We start from the raw sequence: 20280 nt of genomic DNA, 5'->3' as shown, positions 1-20280 counted from the left end.
TGTGGATGGGGCCTCCTCCAGCGGCACCCCTCTCTGTTGTGCCGTGTTGTGCAGGGCACAATAGACGACTATGATGCGTCCCACTCTGTCTGGTGCGTATTGAAGTGCTCCCCCAGAATGATCAAGGCACCTGAAGCACATCTTGAGCAGCCCTATAGCATGCTCAATTGTAGACCTGGTAGCGATGTGGCTGTCGTTATATCGACGCTGTGGCTCGGTGGCGGGGTTCCTCAGAGGTATCATAAGCCACGTGTGCAGGGGATATCCCTTGTCCCCGAGGAGCCAGCCCTTGTGGGTGTTCGGTGCGTGGAAGAGGGGCGACACGGTGGACTCCCTGAGGATGAAGGAATCATGGCAGCTGCCAGGGTATCTGGTGCACACGTGTAGGAATCTCTAGCGGTGGTCACAGATGAGCTGAGTGTTGATGAACTGATAGCCCTTCCTGTTGACGAACAGTCCTGGCTCGTGCGGAGGTGCTCGTATTGCTATATGGGTGCAATCGATTACACCCTGCACCCGTGGGAAGCCAGACACAGCGTGAAATCCCACTGCCCTCTCCATCTGGCTGAGGTCATCCATGGGGAAGTTGATGTAGCAAGGCCCTGTGAAACAAGCCGTCGGTGACCTGCCTTATGCACTTGTGTGCAGACAACTGAGAGACGCCGGTGATGTCCCCGGTAGCACCCTGGAAGGATCCGGAGGCGAAGAAGTTGAGGGCAGTGGTGACTTTGACAGCGACAGGTAAGAAGATGCTGCTTGGTCCATCCGGGAGCAGCTCCTCATTAAGGAGGCTGCAGATGTCCGCAACTACCTGGCGACTGACTCTGAGCCTCCGTATGCACTGCTCCTCAGAGAGGTCCAGGAAGCTGAGCCTCGGTCTGTAGATCCTGTGGTGAGGGTAGTGCCTTCTGTGACGCATCTCTCTCTGCAGTTGCCCTCCCTCCTGCTGTGCAGGTGGATGTGCCACAGCACTGTGTTGTGGAGCTCCACGTGACAGGGGCGGACGGCATGGCCGGTGAGGCTGGTGATGCTGTTCGCCCTCCGAGGGGGTCATGACTGCAGCTACGGCGGCCCCCATCCGGAAGGTGTACGTTTGAGGGGGTCCGCAAGGTAGGTAAGTGTGTCTGCACACCGGGGTTGAGGTTCCAAGTCGGTGAATTTTCTTGTTAGGAGGAGGGTGGTGGAGGCCAAACTTTGTCCAAAGTGACGGAGTGGCCTCCTGCGATGGTTAAGGGTCTCCCCCCACAACCTGTCGGATGGACCTTTGCAGCTGCCACAGGCTGCTGGCTGCAACACGTCCATTTGAACTGGGAGTGTTTCCCCCAGTACGGGAAACAGTCTCTGTCAATTGCAAAATCCCAGTCCTCCTAATATAACAGGTCAATCAGGTCTGTAAACGACCTGAAATACCAAGATAAATACTTTAAGTGGCACCTCGCCAGCTTTAATTGCCGGCGGGAGTCCCACATGCGGGGGCTGTGCGCGCATGTCGGCGCGTCTGTGGGAAACCCGGAAGTGGGCGGGTTGGAGCCGGGCTCCCGACCCGCCCTGGGAATCCCCGATTTTCGGACCCCCCCCCCCCCCCGCCAGGAACGCACCCGATGGCGGGTGCTAAAATCGACCCCCAAGAGTGGCAGGAAGGGGATTAGAGTTGGCTTCAATGCCCCCTGAGCTAGGGAAGGGAAAATCTGCCAGGGCTATTCCTGTCCAGTGCCTTCCGCTTGTTAGAGTGAATACCAGGTGAGGACAGTCAGGCTCAGCTGTGAAACCGCCTGCAGTTGAATAACTTGCTGACATTCACTGTCGAGGCTCATATGTGAAAAATGGCCATTTGGACATGATACCAGAGGGCAGTGGGTGCCCGTGAAAGTGTGCCCCAGCAGGTCAACAACCACAGCATCTCCCAAACCAGCGACCTCCACCACTTAGACGGACAAGGGCAGCAGAAGCATGGAAAGACTATCACCTCCAAGTTCCCCTCCAAGTCACACACCATCCCAACTTGGGCATATATCACCTGCCATTCCTTCATTGTCACTGGGTCAAAATCCTAGAACTCCCCATCTAACAGCACTGTGGGAGCACCTTCACCACACAGACTGCAGTGGTTCAAGAAGGAGGCTCACCACCACCTTCTCAAGGGCAATTGGGGATGGGTAACAAATGCCAACCTTGTCAGTGACACCCACATCCCAGGAATTAATTAAAAAGAGAGCAGAAAGGGAAACATTTAAGAAAAATGAGAAGAAAAGCTCTGTGACCAGAGTTGAAAAACCCAGCTTCTAATATTAAAGTTGGTTTCTTCATGAATGAATGGAGTTTCATCTGTCATCCTCCACTGCACTCTGGGTAGGATGACATCAATGTGGTCAGATTGCAGCTGTTACTCCTAAAACTGTAGTAACCTTTCCGCGGAACAGGATGACCCGTAGAACAGCTACTTGTTGTTTGTTTATGGCCAGAGCAGAGTTTAATAGCACAGCTGCAGAGGACAGGCTGGCTACAGTGATGTCATCCCTCCCAGCATGCACTGCGCGAAGCAGGAGAAATGGTGTCCTCTCAGTGCCAGAAAAATTGTAGCATTACAAGTTGGATTCCTGCGGCACATACGGTTCAGAATATGAGAGCACATCAAAGCATCGATATATTCTCAATTAAAAAAATTAAGTAACATTTATTTAGCGCCTTTTACGACCTCAGGACCTCCCAAAGTGCTTCACAGCCAATGAAGTACTTTTGAAGTGTAGTCACTGTTGTAATGTAGGAAACACGGCAGCCAATCACAGCAAGGTCCCACAAACAGCAATGAGATCATGACCAGATCATTTGTTTTTAGTGATGTTGGTTGAGGGATAAATATTGGCCAGGACAACAGGAGAACTCCTTTGCTGTTCTTTGAATAGTGCCATGGGATCTTTCAAGTCCATCTGAGAGGGCAGACAGGGCATCAGTTTAATGTCTCACCTGGAAGATGGCACCTTCGACAGTGCAGCACTCCCTCAGTACTGCACTGCATTGTCAGCCTAGATTGTATGCTCAAGTCTCTGGAGTGGGATTTGAACTCACAACCTTGTGACTCAGGTGGTGGGAATGATACTACTGAGCCAAGGCTGACATCTTTGGACCTACAGACCTTGTAATATGCCTCATTAAATTGAATGATTTTACCCACGGTCACTGTGAGTTTAATGTAGTTCTTTTGGCACGTGTAATAGTGCAGACTGCTTCGTACCACAGCATTAAACACCTGCCTGAATCAGGCACAGAATTATAACAGAACAAATCCCTCCCCATTCACCCCTAATATGAACCAGGCCACCCAATAGCAGAGTGGGTAAATAACAACAACTGATCTATCTACAGACATCTTAGAGTACTTTACAGGGCAGTGGATAACAAGTGAATACCAATCAGGAGGGTCAAGGGGGTCTTAAGGAGGCTTTTGAATGTAGCGAGGGGATACTGAGAGAGAGGGTTCTGTATCTTTCTGGATGGTTAATAGTTTGTCTGCCCCCTGTGCTCACTGACCTACATTGGCACCAGGTCCAGCAAAGCCTCGAATTTTAAATCTCATCTTTGTGTTCAAATCCCTCCATGGCCTCACCCCTCTCTATCTTTGTAACCTCCTCCAGCCCTACAATCCTCTGGGATCTTTGCATTCCTCCAATTCTGGCCTTGTGTGCGTCCCCCATTTCCTTCACCCCACCATTGGCTCCCTTGCTTTCAGCTGTCTAGGCCCAAAGCTCTGGAATTCCCTCCCTAAACCTCTCTGCCTCTGGATTAACGGGTTTTGACGTGAATTAGGATACGGGCAGCAGAGCTTTAGATGAGCTGAAGTTTACGGAGGGTGGAAGATGGGAGGACGGCCAGGAGAGCATTGGAATAGTCAAGTCTGGATGTAACAAAAGCATGGATGAGGGTCTCAGTAGCAGATGGGTTGAGGCAGGGCGGAGACGGGTGATATTACGGAGGTGGAAGGTAAAAAATATCAATAGAGGAAGGAGTAAGGGAACGAGTAAGTGAGGCATGGGGAATTATAATATGATAATCACAGGGGGGTTGGCAATATCCTAGAGATAAAGTGGACAGACTTGGAACAACTGGGAAGAAAGTGGAATAACTGGGGACTGATTCATATAAAGCAAAGAGGTAGGGCAGATGTTATAACAGACTTAGTATTGAGCAGTCCATCAGAAATGATTAACAACCTGGAAGTGCATGAACATTTTTTTCTACTGATCATTGTGTGGTTAGATTGGATATTGTAACGAGCACTGAGGCCAAAAATAACAATTCAGAGGAGCAAACTTTAGGACTATGAGAAAGGATTTAGGGAGGCTTAAATGGAAAGTACAAGGAGAAAAAAGCAAACAAGAGAAAGTGGATTTCTTTCGGGGACTTCTTTGAGGGATGTGGAAAAGAAATATGCGAAAAGTAGAAAGACCAACACAACAGCAGCTGTATTCGTGTTCAAATCCCTCCCTGGCCTCACCCCTCCCTATCTCTGTAACCTCCTCCAGCCATACAACCTCCGAGAACTCTGCGTTCATCCAATTGTGGCCTCTTGTGCATTCCAAACTTCTTTTGCCCCACCATTGGCGACCGCGCCTTCAGCTGCCTAGGCCCTAAGCACTGGAATTTCCTCCCTAAACCTCTCCGCCTCTCTAACTCTCTTCCTTTAAGACCCTCCTTAAAACCCACCACTTTGACCAAGCTTTTGGTCACCCGTCCTAATGTCCCCTTACGTGGCTCGGTGTCAAATTTTGTTTAATAACGGTCCTGTGAAGCGCCTTGGGACATTTTACAGTGTTAAAGGCACTATATAAATGCAAGTTGTTGTTGTTGACTGATGTTGAGAGTAACATAATGGTTAAGAAGAGATTATTTCAATAATTGGGGTTTGGTGACGTACCTTGCCTGATGTAAGTGAGCATCGGAAAGTCAGGACTTTGGTTTAATGTCCGATCTGAAAGGTAGTACCTCCGACGAGGTAGTATTCCCCTTAGTCATGTGCTCAAGACATGAGTGGAGATGACACCCACAACATTCTAACTTGAGCTGACAACATTACGAAGTCGAGCTGAAAATCAGTGTAAAATCTTTATTGTGTTAGGTCAATACAGAGAAAAATGAAAAAGTTAAAACAGCCATTAAAGCTCCTTAAAGATAAGACTAAAATAGCATTCACTTGAAAAACAGCTCACAAGATAAGCTAATTACATAACGTGTTTGCTTCCAGACTGCCCGACCTCTTTGACCAAGCTTTTAGTCATTTGTCCTAATATCTCTTTATGTGGCTTAGTATCAAATTTTTATCTGTTTACACTCCTGTGAAGCGCCTTGGGATGTTTTACTGCGTTAAAGGCGCTATATAAATGCAAGTTGTTGTTGTTAAAGTTGCCAGTGCTAATTACATGGATTTTGACCCTGTTCCACATCCCACAGTTTTGTTCCATTTTTCTCCCCATTTCTGGTGCAGAAAGTGGAGCCATTAGATACCACACAGTTGGAGGAACTGTGAGAAAAAGATGGAGTCTTTGAGGTAAACAGGATGAGGAATTGTTGTGGGAATCTGTCAGAGGTGGAAAGAAGGAAGTCCAGAAAGAGAAGGGAAAAGTCTGATAAGAACCACAAAAAGGTGGAAGCATAATCAATTAACATAAAATTGCATAGGATTTTACAGCTCAGAAACAGGCCATTCAGCCCAACTGGTCTTTGCCGGTGTTTATGCTCCACAAGAGCCTCCTCCCACCCTACTTCATCAAAAGGCCTTTGATAAGATACCCCATTGTAGCCTCATGACTAAAGTCAGAGCATGTGGAGTCAGGGGACCCATAGCAGAATCGATAGCAAATTGGCTACAAAACCGAAATCAGAGAATAGGGGTTAAGGGTAGCTACTCAGACTGGCAAAAGGTGGGAAGTGGTGTTCCAAAGGGATCGGTGCTGGGACCACTGTTGTTCGCAATTTACATTAACGATTTGGATTCGGGAATTGGAAGTACAATCTCAAAATTTGCGGATGACACCAAATTAGGGGGTGTTGTTAATACAAAGGAAGAATGCATCAAAATGCAAGAGGACATTAATAAACTTGCAGAATGGGCATGTAATTGGCAAATGAATTTCAATATCGATAAATGTGAGGTGGTACATTTTGGTAGGAAGAATAGGAGGCCACATACTGCTTGGATAATAACAGTCTAAATGGGGTAGAGGAACAAAGGGATCTAGGGGTACAGATACACAAATCACTAAAAGTAGCGACGCAGGTTAATAAAGCCATAAAAAAAAGGCAAATCAAGCACTTGGATTCATTTCTATAGGGATAGAATTTTAAAGCAGAGAAGTTATGTTAAACATGTATAGAACCTTGGTTAGGCCACACTTGGAGTACAGTGCACAGTACTAATCTCCATATTATAGAAAGGATATAGAGGCATTGGAGAAGGTGCAAAAAAGATTCACAAGGATGATATCAGAACTGAGAGGTTATAACTATCAGGAAAAGATGAACAGGTTGGGATTTTTCTCTCTAGAAAAGAGAAGGCTGAGGGGTGACCTGAAAGAGGACTTTGAGATAATGAAAGGGTTCGATAGGGTAAACATAGAGGAAATATTTCCGCTTGTGGGGGAGACCAAAACTAGAGTCATAAATATAAAATAGTCACTAATAAATCCAATAGGGAATTCAGGAGAAAATTCTTTACCCAAAGAATAGTTAGAATGTGGACCGCAGTACCACAAGGAGTAGTTGAAGAGAATAGCATAGATACATTTAAGGGGAAGCTAGATAAACATATGAGGGAAAAAGAAATAGAAGCGTATTTTGATAGGGTTAGATGAAGTAGGGAAGAAGGAGGCTCGTGTGGAGCATAAACGCTGGCATAGACCAGTTGGGCCGACTGGTCTGTTTCTGTGCTGTAGTTTCGATGTAACTCGATGGTAGTAGATATAGACTTGTTGTGGTGATGTTGATAGAAGAAATGGAGAGTTCATAGATCATTCTGGTGAAGAATGGAGTTTTAGAGGGACTGGATGCCCATAGAAAGATGAAATAATTGCAGCCAGAAAAATGAAATCGTCAAAGCAATGGAGGGTACCAAAGAGTCATGGATGTAGGTGGGTGGAGAATGGACAAAGAGGGAGAAAATTAAGTCAAAACAAATGGAAACCAGTCTGACAGGACATGAGCAAAATGAAGCAATGGGTCTTCCAGATCAATGCAGTTTGTGAATCCTTGGAGGGAAGGTGGAAATGGGAAGTGTAGGGTCGAATAATGAGGAGATTGGGCGGAGTGGGGTGGGGGGAAGACCGTTGGAAAAGATGAGACAAGTGACAATCTGGGAAATGATGGCATCCATAATGGAAAAGTGTTAACTAATTTACATTCAACCTCAGCCAGGCTTGATGACAATGTCTGGGTTGGAATAAGTAACAGAAAACTAGAACAAAAGCAAAATACTGCGGATGCTGGAAATCTGAAATAAAAACAGAAAATGCTGGAAATACTCAGCAGGTCAGGCAGCATCTGTGGAGAGAGAAACAGAGTTAATATTTCAGGTCGACGACCTATTGCCAGAACTGGAAGAAGTTAAAGATTTAACAGTTTTTAAGCAAGTACAAAGCCAGGGAAGGGGGTTAGGGGAGTGGGTGAAGGACACAAGGGAAGGTCTGTGATAGGGCGGAGGGCAGGAGTGATTAAATCACAAAAGGATGATAGTGCAAGACAAGGAGGGTGGTAATGGGACATGTAAAGAAACAAAAGAGCCAAGAGGAGCTGTGAATGGCAACAGCGGAACCATTACCAGAACCTGCTGTCCGATAAAATGGCAGCAGTGGTTATGATCTGAAGTTGTTGAAATCAATGTGGAGTCCGGAAGGTTGTAAAGTGCCCAAACGAAAGATGAGGGGCTGTTCCTCGAGCTTCCGTTGTGCTTCATTGGAACAGTGTAAGAGGCCGAGGACAGTGGGGTCAGAGTGGGAGTGGGATGGAGAATTAAAATGGCAAGCGACTGGCAGGTCAGGGTCACGCTTACGGACAGAGCGGAGGCGTTCAGCAAAGCGATCACTCAATGAGCTTTTGGTCTCCCCATTGTAGAATCATAGAATCATATAAAGGTTACAGCACAAAAGGAGGCCATTCGGCCCATTGAATCCGTGCCAGCTCTATGCAAGAGCAATCCAGCGAGTCCCACTCCCCCGCCCTATCCCCGTAGCCCTGCAATTCTTTTCCTTTCAAGTATTTATCCAGTTCCCTTTTGAAGGCCATGATTGAATCTGCCTCCACTGCCCCCTCGGGCAGTGCATTCCAGATCACAATCACTCGCTGTGTAAAAAAAGTTTTTCCTCATGTCACCTTTGATTCTTTTGCCAATCACCTTAAATCTATGTCCTCTGATTCTTGACCCTTCCACCAATGGGAACAGTTTCTCTCTATTCTGTCTAGACCCTTCATGATTTTAAATACCTCGATCAAATCTCCTCGCAAACTTCTCTGATCCAAGGAGAACAATCCCAGCTTCTTTCCATGTAACTAAAGTCCCTCATCCCTGGAATCATTCTTGTAAATCTTTTCTGCACCGTCTCTAAGGCCATCACATCTTTCCTAAAGTACGTTGCCCAGAACTGGACACAATACTCCAGTTATGGCCGAACCAGTGTTTTATAAAGGTTCATCATGACTTCCATACTTTTGTACTCTATGCCTCTATTTATAAAGTCCAGGATCCCGTATGCTTTTTTAACCGCTTTCTCAACCTGCCCTGCCACCTTCAACGATTTGTGCACATATACCCCCAGATCTCTCTGTTCCTGTACCCCTTTTAGAGTTGTGCCCTCTAGTTTATATTGCCGCTCCTTGTTCTTCCTACTGAAATGTATCACTTCGCATTTTTCTGTGTTAAATTTTATCTGCCATGTGTCCGCCCATTCCACCAGCCTGTCTATATCCTCTTGAAGTCTATCACTATCCTCCTCACTGTTCACTACACTTTCAAGTTTTTACATCTGCAAATTTTGAAATTGTGCCCTGTACGTCCAAGTCCACGTCATTAATATATATCAAGAAAAGCAGTGGTCCTAGTACCGACCCCTGGGGAACACCACTGCCTCCCTCCAATCCGAAAAACAACCGTTCACCACTACTCTCTGCTTTCTATTACTTAGCCAATTTTGTATCCATGATGCCACTGCCCCCTTTATTCCATGGGCTTCAATCTTGATTACAAGCCTATTATGCGGCACTTTATCAAACGCCTTTTGAAAGTCCATATACATCACATCAACCACAATGCCCTCTGTTACCTCATCAAAAAACTCTATCAAGTTAGTTAACATGATTTGCCTTTAACAAATCCATGCTGTCCAAGTGACTGTTAATTCTGTCCCGGATTATCGTTACTAAAAGTTTCCTCACTGCTGAGGTTAAACTGACTGGCCTGTAGTTGCTGGGCTTGTCCTTGCATCCTTTTTTGAATAAGGGTGTAACATTTGCAATTCTCCAGTCCTCTGGCACCACCCCTGAATCTACGAATGTTTGAAAGATTATGGCCAGTACCTCCGTAATTTCCACCCTTACTTCCCTCAGCAACCTAGGATGCATCCCATCCGGACCGGGTGACTTATCTGGTTTAAAAACAGCTAGCCTTTCTAGTACCTCCTCTTTATCAATTATTAGCCCATCTAGTATCTCAACTATATCTTCCTTTACTGAGTCTCTGGCAGCATCTTCCTTGGTAAAGACAGATGCAAAGTATTCATTTAGTACCTCGGCCTTCCCCTCTGCCTCCATGAGTAGATCTCCTTTTTGGTCCCTGATCGGCCCCACCCCTCCTCTTACTACCCGTTTACTGTTTACATGCCTATAGAAGACTTTTGGATTCCTTTTTATGTTGGCCGCCAGTCTATTCTCATACTCTCTCTTTGCCCCTCTTATTTCCTTTTTCACTTCCCCTCTGAACTTTCTATATTCAGCCTGGTTCTCACTTGTGTTGACATCTGTCATACGCCCCTTTTTTCTGCTTCATCTTACTCTCTATCTCTTTTGTCATCCAGGGAGCTCTGGCTTTAGTTGCCCTACCTTTCCCCCTCGGGGGAATGTACCTAGACTGTACCCGAACCATCTCCTCGTTAAAGGCCGCCCATTGTTCAATTACAGTTTTGCCTGCCAATCTATGATTCCAATTTACCCGGGCCAGATCCGTTCTCATCCCACTGAAATTGGCCCTCCTCCAATTGAGTATTTTTACTTTAGAGTGGACCATGTCCTTTTCCATAGCTATTCTAAACCTTATGATACTATGATCGCTGTACCCTAAATGTTCCCCCACTGACACTTGTCCACTTGGCCCACCTCATTCCCTAGAACCAAGTCCAGCAATGCCTCCTTCCTCGTTGGGCTGGAAATGTACTGATCAAGAAAGTTCTCCTGAACACACTTCACAAATTCCTCTCCCTCTTTGCCCCTTATATTATTATTATTATCCCACTCTATATTAGGATAGTTAAAGTCCCCCGTTATCACTACTCTATAGCTTTTGCACCTCTCTGTAATTTCCCTGCAAATTTGCTCCTCTATAACATTCCCACTAGTTGGTGGCCAATAGAATACACCCAGTAGTGTAAGGGCACCTCTATTGTTTCTTAACTCTAACCAAATAGATTCTGTCCTTGACTCCTCCAGGACATCCTCTCTCTCCAGCACTGTGATATTCTCCTTAATCAATACTGCCACCCCCTCTCCTTTCTTCCCTTCCCTTTCTTTTCTGACGACCTTGTATCCAGGAATATTTAGTACCCAATCCTGCCCTTTTTTGAGCCAGGGCTCCATTATCGTCACAACATTATATTCCCATGTGGCTAATTGCGCCTGCAGCTCTCTGATCTTATTTACCATGCTTCATGCATTTACACACATACATTGTAAACCAATCTTAGACTTTCTGGTACTCTCTCTTATTCTGGTCCCATCTCCCACTATACCATTTCTTGCTCCAGTGCTATCTTTCTCTCCCAATTCTTTGTGCACCTTGTTTCTCCTTTCCAATGCTACATCTTGGAGCCCATCCCCCTGCCAAATTAGTTCAGACCCACCCCCACAGCACTAGTGAACCTCTCCACGGGGACATTGGTTCCAGCTCCGTTGAGGTGCAACTCATCTGGCCTGTACAGGTCCCACCTCCCCCAGAACCGGTCCCAATGCCCCAGGAATCTAAAGTCCTCCCTGCTGCACCATCTCTCCAGCCACGCATTCATCTGCTCTATCCTCCTAATTCTATACTCACTGGCGTGTGGCACCGGGAGTAATCCGGAGATTACTACCTTTGAGGTCCTGCTTCTTAATCTCATTCCTAACTCCTTAAAATCTGCCTGCAGGACCTCATCCCTCTCCCCATCTATGTCGTTGGTACCGATATGGACCATGACCACGACCTCCCCCTCCAGAATGTTCTGCAGCCGCTCAGTGACATCCTTGACTCTGGCACTAGGGAGGCAACTTACCATCCTGGAATCACATCTGCGGCTGCAGAAATGCCTATCTGCTCCCCTAACTATAGAATCCCCCATCGCTATCATTCTCTTGACCTTCCCCCCCCCCACCCCACTCCGTACACCCATGGTGCTATGGTCTTGGCTCTGGCTGCACTCCCTGGGGAATTCTCTCCCTCACCAGTAATACTGGTTAGAGAGCGAGATGCCCTCAGGGGATGCCTGCACTACCTTCCTGCTCCTCCTTGTCTGTCTGGCGGTCACCTAGTCCCTCTCTGCGTGCACTTTCTTAAACTGTGGGGTGACCACCTCCAGAAACATGCTACCCACATAACTCTCAGCCTCGTGGACGCACTGCAGTGACTCCAGTTGCTGCTCAAGCTCCGAAACCCGGAGCTCGAGCTCCTCCAACTGACGACACTTCCTGCACCTGTGGCTGTCCAGGACATGGGAAGCGTCCTGGAGTTCCCACATGGCACAAGACGTGCATTCGATGGGAGTGAGCTGCCCTGCCATGACTTGATTTATTATATTATTAACTAAACTTAACTAAAGACCTAAAAAAAAACACTCACCAGCTACGCACCCATCAGCTCCTTCCCTTGTGCTGAAGTCACTTTGGGTTTTTTATCTCTCTCCCTGACGTTCTGCTTCCTCCGCCGTCCCTCTCCTCCACTCCACCTCCTCAGACGCTCTCAGGCCTCCGACTCCCGCCTTTTTATGGGCTGCTCCCTCTCCTCCACTCCACCTCCTCAGCCGCTCTCAGGCCTCCAACACCCGCCTTTTTATGGGCTGCTCCCTCTCCTCCACTCCACCTCCTCAGCCGCTCTCAGGCCTCCGACTCCCGCCTTTTTATGGGCTGCTCCCTCTCCTCCACTCCACCTCCTCAGCCGCTCTCAGGCCTCCGACTCCCGCCTTTTTATGGGCTGCTCCCTCTCCTCTGCTCTGCCGCCTCAGCTGCTTTCAGGTCTCCAACTCCCGTCTTTTTATGGGCTGCTCCCATGTAGAGGAGACTGCATCGTGAACAGCGAGTACACTAAATTGAAAGAAGTACAAGTAAGTTGGTGTTTCACCTGGAAGGAGTGCACACCCTCAGTACTGCATTGGAGTGTCAGCCCAGATCATGTGCTGAAATCTCTGAAGTGGAGCACAAACCCACAACCTTTTGACCCAGAGGCGAATGTGCTACCCCAAAGACTCCGATCTCTCCCCATCCCCCCAATCCAAACCCCAAAGACTCTGATCTCTCCCCATCCCCCCAATCCAAACCCCAAAGACTCCGATCTCTCCCCATCCCCCCAATCCAAACCCCAAAGACTCTGATCTCTCCCCATCCCCCCAATCCAAACCCCAAAGACTCCGATCTCTCCCCATCCCCCCAATCCAAACCCCAAAGACTCTGATCTCTCCCCATCCCCCCAATCCAAACCCCAAAGACTCCGATCTCTCCCCATCCCCCCAATCCAAACCCCAAAGACTCCGATCTCTCCCCATCCCCCTCCATCCAAACCCCAAAGACTCCGATCTCTCCCCAAACTCCCCATCCAAACCCCAAAGACTCCGATCTCTCCCCATCCCCCCATCCAAACCCCAAAGACTCCGATCTCTCCCCATCCCCCATCCAAACCCCAAAGCCTCCGATCTCTCCCAATCCCCCCCATCCAAACCCCAAAGACTCCGATCTCTCCCCAAACTCCCCATCCAAACCCCAGAGACTCCGATCTCTCCCCATCCCCCCATCCAAAGGCAAAATACTCGGATCTCTCCCCATCCCCCCATCCAAACCCTGAAGACTCCGATCTCTCCCCATCCCCCCATCCAAACCCCAAAGACTCCGATCTATCCCCATCCCCCCATCCAAAACCCAAATACTCGGATCTCTCCCCATCCCCCCATCCAAACCCTGAAGACTCCGATCTCTCCCCATCCCCCCATCCAAACCCCAAAGACTCCGATCTATCCCCATCCCCCCATCCAAAACCCAAATACTCCGATCTCTCCCCATCCCCCCATCCAAACCCCAAAGACTCCGATCTCTCCCCATCCCCCCCTCATCCAAACCCCAATGACTCAGATCTCTCCCGATCCTCCCCAATCAAACCCCAAAGACTCTGATCTCTCCCCATTCCCCTCATCCAAATCCCAATGACTCCGATCTCTCCCCATCCCCCTCCATCCAAACCCCAAAGACTCCGATCTCTCCCCATCCCCCCCATCCAAACCCCAAAGACTCTGATCTCTCCCCAATCCCCATCCAAACCACAAAGCCTCCGATCTCTCCCCATCCCCCATCCAAACCCCAGTGACTCCGATCTCTCCCCATCCCCCGATCCAAACCCCAAAGACTCCGATCTCTCCCCATCACCCCAATCCAAACCCCAAAGACTCTGATCTCTCCCCATCCCCCCAATCCAAACCCCAAAGACTCCGATCTCTCCCCATCCCCCCAATCCAAACCCCAAAGACTCTGATCTCTCCCCATCCCCCCAATCCAAACCCCAAAGACTCCGATCTCTCCCCATCCCCCCAATCCAAACCCCAAAGACTCTGATCTCTCCCCATCCCCCTAATCCAAACCCCAAAGACTCCGATCTCTCCCCATCCCCCCAATCCAAACCCCAAAGACTCCGATCTCTCCCCATCCCCCTCCATCCAAACCCCAAAGACTCCGATCTCTCCCCAAACTCCCCATCCAAACCCCAAAGACTCCGATCTCTCCCCATCCCCCCATCCAAACCCCAAAGACTCCGATCTCTCCCCATCCCCCATCCAAACCCCAAAGCCTCCGATCTCTCCCAATCCCCCCCATCCAAACCCCAAAGACTCCGATCTCTCCCCAAACTCCCCATCCAAACCCCAGAGACTCCGATCTCTCCCCATCCCCCCATCCAAAGGCAAAATACTCGGATCTCTCCCCATCCCCCCATCCAAACCCTGAAGACTCCGATCTCTCCCCATCCCCCCATCCAAACCCCAAAGACTCCGATCTATCCCCATCCCCCATCCAAAACCCAAATACTCGGATCTCTCCCCATCCCCCCATCCAAACCCTGAAGACTCCGATCTCTCCCCATCCCCCCATCCAAACCCCAAAGACTCCGATCTATCCCCATCCCCCCATCCAAAACCCAAATACTCCGATCTCTCCCCATCCCCCCATCCAAACCCCAAAGACTCCGATCTCTCCCCATCCCCCCCCTCATCCAAACCCCAATGACTCCGATCTCTCCCGATCCTCCCCAATCAAACCCCAAAGACTCTGATCTCTCCCCATTCCCCCCATCCAAATCCCAATGACTCCGATCTCTCCCCATCCCCCTCCATCCAAACCCCAAAGACTCCGATCTCTCCCCATCCCCCCCATCCAAACCCCAAAGACTCTGATCTCTCCCCAATCCCCATCCAAACCACAAAGCCTCCGATCTCTCCCCATCCCCCATCCAAACCCCAGTGACTCCGATCTCTCCCCATCCCCCGATCCAAACCCCAAAGACTCCGATCTCTTCCCATCCCCCCGTCATCCAAACCCCAATGACTCCGATCTCTCCCAATCCCCCCCATCCAAACCCCAATGACTCCGATCTCTCCCAATCCCCCTCATCCAAACCCCAGTGACTCCGATCTCTCCCAATCCCCCCCATCCAAACCCCAATGACTCCGATCTCTCCCAATCCCCCCCATCCAAACCCCAATGACTCCGATCTCTCCCCAAACTCCCCATCCAAACCCCAAAGACTCTGATCTCTCCCCATCCCCCCCATCCAGATCCCAATGACTCCGATCTCTCCCCATCCCCCCTCATCCAAACCCCAAAGATTCCGATCTCTCCCCATCCCCCATCCAAACCCCAAAGACTCCAATCTCTCCCCATCCCCCATCCAAACCCCAAAGACTCCGATCTCTCCCCATTCCCCCCATCCAAACCCCAAAGACTCTGATCTCTCCCCATCCCCCTCCATCCAAACCCCAAAGACTCCGATCTCTCCCCATCCCCCCCATCCAAACCCCAAAGACTCTGATCTCTCCCCATTCCCCCCATCCAAACCCCAAAGACTCTGATCTCTCCCCAATCCCCATCCAAACCACAAAGCCTCCGATCTCTCCCCATCCCCCATCCAAACCCCAAAGCCTCCGATCTCTCCCCATCCCCCCCATCCAAACCCCAAAGAGTCCGATCTCTCCCCATCCCCCCGTCATCCAAACCCCAATGACTCCGATCTCTCCCCACCCCCCCGATCCAAACCCCAAAGACTCCGATCTCTCCCCATCCCCCCCATCCAAACCCCAAAGAGTCCGATCTCTCCCCATCCCCCCGTCATCCAAACCCCAAAGACTCTGATCTCTCCCCATCCCCCTCCATCCAAACCCCAAAGACTCCGATCTCTCCCCATCCCCCCCATCCAAACCCCAAAGACTCTGATCTCTCCCCATTCCCCCCATCCAAACCCCAAAGACTCTGATCTCTCCCCAATCCCCATCCAAACCACAAAGCCTCCGATCTCTCCCCATCCCCCATCCAAACCCCAAAGCCTCCGATCTCTCCCCATCCCCCCCATCCAAACCCCAAAGAGTCCGATCTCTCCCCATCCCCCCGTCATCCAAACCCCAAAGACTCCGATCTCTCCCCACCCCCCCGATCCAAACCCCAATGACTCCGATCTCTCCCCAAACTCCCCATCCAAACCCCAAAGACTCCGATCTCTCCCCACCCCCCCAATCCAAACCCCAGAGACTCCGATCTCTCCCCATCCCCCCATCCAAAGACAAAATACTCGGATCTCTCCCCATCCCCCCATCCAAACCCCGAAGACTCCGATCTATCCCCATCCCCCCATCCAAACCCCAAAGACTCCGATCTCTCCCCAAACTCCCCATCCAAACCACAAAGACTCCGATCTATCCCCATCCCCCCATCCAAACCCCAAAGACTCCGATCTCTCCCCATTCCCCCCATCCAAATCCCAATGACTCCGATCTCTCCCCATCCCCCTCCATCCAAACCCCAAAGCCTCCGATCTCTCCCCAACCCCCCCATCCAAACCCCAAAGACTCTGATCTCTCCCCATCCCCCTCCATCCAAACCCCAAAGCCTCCGATCTCTCCCCAACCCCCCCATCCAAACCCCAAAGACTCTGATCTCTCCCCAACCCCCCCATCCAAACCCCAAAGACTCCGATCTCTCCCCATCCCCCATCCAAACCCCAGTGACTCCGATCTCTCCCCACCCCCCCGATCCAAACCCCAAAGACTCCGATCTCTTCCCATCCCCCCGTCATCCAAACCCCAATGACTCCGATCTCTCCCAATCCCCCCGATCCAAACCCCAATGACTCCGATCTCTCCCCAAACTCCCCATCCAAACCCCAAAGACTCCGATCTCTCCCCATCCCCCCCATCCAGATCCCAATGACTCCGATCTCTCCCCATCCCCTCATCCAAACCCCAATGACTCCGATCTCTCCCCATCTCCATCCAAACCCCAAAGACTCCGATCTCTCCCCATTCCCCCAATCCAAACCCCAGAGACTCCGATCTCTCCCCATCCCCCCATCGAAAGGCCAAATACTCCGATCTCTCCCCATCCCCCCATCCAAACCCCAAAGACTCCGATCTCTCCCCATCCCCCATCCCAACCCCAAAGACTCTGATCTCTCCCCATCCCCCCATCCAAACCCCAAAGACTCCGATCTCTCCCCATCCCCCATCCCAACCCCAAAGACTCCGATCTCTCCCCATCCCCCATCCAAACCCCAAAGACTCCGATCTCTCCCCATCCCCCATCCCAACCCCAAAGACTCCGATCTCTCCCCATCCCCCCCTCATCCAAACCCCAAAGACTCCGATCTCTCCCCACCCCTCCCATCCAAACCCCAAAGTGTCCGATCTCTCCCCACCAGTCTGTCAATCTAGCTGCTGGGCACAAAACCTGTTGAAAATATTTTAAAGACGACCTAAAGTCAAAATTTTCTCGATGTGCGGGAAACCCTTACTTCCGGGTTTCCTGTTTGAAAATCCTGCCGCCCCGAACCCCACCCCTCCAAACCTGCTCTCTTCCTGGCTCCGAGTTAACATCCATCATCATCATCATCACCGTCGTCAACAACAACAACAACAACAACAACACCAACAACACCTACTCACATTTAAGTAATGCCTTTAATGTAGTAAAATGTCCCCAGGCACTTCTCAGGAGCGATTATCAACAAAATTTGACACCGAGCCACAAAAGTAGATATTAGGACAGGTGACCAAAAGCTTGGTCGTAGAGGTCGGTTTTAAGCAGCACCTTAAAGGAGGAAAGATTGGTAGAGAGGCGGAGAGATTTAGGGAGTGAATTCCGGAGCTAAGGGCCTAGGCAACTGAAGGCACGGCCACCAATGGTGGAGTGATTAAAATTGTGGATGCTCTCCCTTACTGTACAGGGCCTGGTCCTGCTCTCCCTTACTGTTCAAGGCCTGGCCCTGCTCTCCCTTACTGTACAGGGCCTGGTCCCGCTCTCCCTTACTGTTCAAGGCCTGGCCCTGCTCTCCCTTACTGTACAGGGCCTGGTCCCGCTCTCCCTTACTGTTCAAGGCCTGGTCCTGCTCTCCCTTACTGTACAGGGCCTGATCCCACTCTCCCTTACTGTTCAAGGCCTGGCCCTGCATGGTCTTGCTTTTCTAGTTGGCCACGCCTTGGACCTGGCCTCTTGCTGTCAGTAGTCTGGTTGCACATTCTCTTGCTGACCAATGACCACAGACTGGTCCCACTCCCTTGTGGAATCCTCTACCTGATTCTGCCTTCTTTGCTGGATACCACCTGCAGCCATAGTCTTGTACCATAAATAAAATAATACTGGCAGGTTCTTGCAAATGACTTCCGCTGGAGTAATAAAAAGATTAAAAAAGGGACATGTTTCCAGTAAATAAAGAAAGACTTGCATTTCTATAGCACCTTTCATGGCCTCAGGATGTCCCAAAGCGCTTTACAGTCAATGAAGTACTTTTGAAGTGTAGTCACTGCTGTAATGTAGGAAATGCAGCAGCTAATTTGCACACAGCAAGATCCCACAAACAGCAATGTGATAATGACTAGATAATCTTTTTTTGCGATATTATTTGAGGGATAAATATTGGTTGGGGCAACAGGGAGAACTCCCCTGCTCTTCTTTGAATAGTGTCATGGGATCTTTACGTCTAACTGAGAGGACAGACAGGGCCTTGGTTTAACATCTCATGATTCACTGAAAGCTAACATGCAGGTGCAGCAAGCAATTAGAAAGGCAATTGGTATGTTGGCCTTTATTTCAAGAGGATTTGAGTACAGGAGCAAAGATGTCTTACTGCAATTAGTCTGGGACTTGGTGAGACCCCACCTGGAGTATTGTGTACAATTTTGGTTTCCTTACCTAAGAAAGGATATGCTTACCATAGAGGGAGTGCAGCGAAGGTTCACCAGACTGATTCCTGGGATGGTGGGATTGTGGTATGAGGAGAGATTGAGTAGACTAGGCCTGTATTCTCTAGATTTTAGAAGAATAAGAGGCGATCTCATTGAAACAGACAAAATTCTTACAGGTCTCGACAGGGTAGATTCAGGGAGGATGTTTCTCCTGGCTGGGGAGTCTAGAACCAGGGGTCACAGTCTCAGAATAAGGAGTTGGCCATTTAGGACTGAGTTGAGGAGAAATTTCTTCACTCAGAGGGTGTTGAATCTTTGGAATCCTCTACCCCAGAGAGCTGTGGAGGTTCAGTCATTGAGTATATTCAAAACAGAGAGTGATCGATTTCTAGATATTAAAGACACCAAGGGATATGGGAATGGTGCAGGAAAATGGGCATCGAGGTAGAAGATCAGCCGTGATCTTATTGAATGGTGGAGCAGGCTCTAGAGGCCGGATGGCCTACTCCCGCTCCTATTTCTTATGCTCTTATGTTTTTATCCGAAAGACGACACTTCCATCAGTGTAGCACTCCCTCAGTACTGTACTGGGAGTGTCAGCCTGGATTATGCGCTCAAGTCTCTGAAGGGAGACTTCAACCCACAAACTTCTGACTTGGAGGAGAGAGTGATACCACTGAGCGAAGGCTGGTACCACAGAGTAGAAAAGTGAATGCAATCATTTGGCAAACTGAAATGAAGTTGTTTGATATGATCACCCAATCCCATTGGTTGTAAAATGTTCCTTGTAAATCCAGCTAACCATTACCTTCTCCAGAATGAAAACCCTGGCCAATTCTGCCCGCCATTGCTCTGGATACAGAGATGCTGTGGCAAATTGTAGCACTTCTCCTACAAACTCAGCTAATCAGGGATGATACCTGGGTCCTTGTTGGTCTAAACAGTTCAACTGATGATAAGAACATAAGAACATAAGAAATAGGAGCAGAAGTAGACCAATCGGCCCCTCGAGCCTGCTCCGCCATTCAATAAGATCATGGCTGATCTGATCCTAACCTCAAATCTAAAGAACACAAGAAGTAGGAGCAGGACCCGGCCACTCAGCCCCTGGGCCCGCTCCGCCACCCACAGGGCCTTGACCGATCCGAACTCAGCTTCATGTCCAATTTCCTGCCCGCTCCCCGTAACCCCTAAATCCCTTTACTTCTAGGAAACTGTCTATTTCTGTTTTAAATTTATTTAATGATGTAGCTTCCACAGCTTCCTGGGGCAGCAAATTCCACAGACCTACTACCCTCTGAGTGAAGAAGTTTCTCCTCATCTCAGTTTTGAAAGAGCAGCCCCTTATTCTAAGATTATGCCCCCTAGTTCGAGTTTCACCCATCCTTGGGAACATCCTTACCGCATCCAC

This window comes from Heptranchias perlo, chromosome 10 (genome assembly GCF_035084215.1).
Source record: "Heptranchias perlo isolate sHepPer1 chromosome 10, sHepPer1.hap1, whole genome shotgun sequence".
Classification (NCBI taxonomy): Eukaryota; Metazoa; Chordata; class Chondrichthyes; order Hexanchiformes; family Hexanchidae; genus Heptranchias; species Heptranchias perlo.
Note: the sequence above shows the minus strand (reverse complement) of the source record.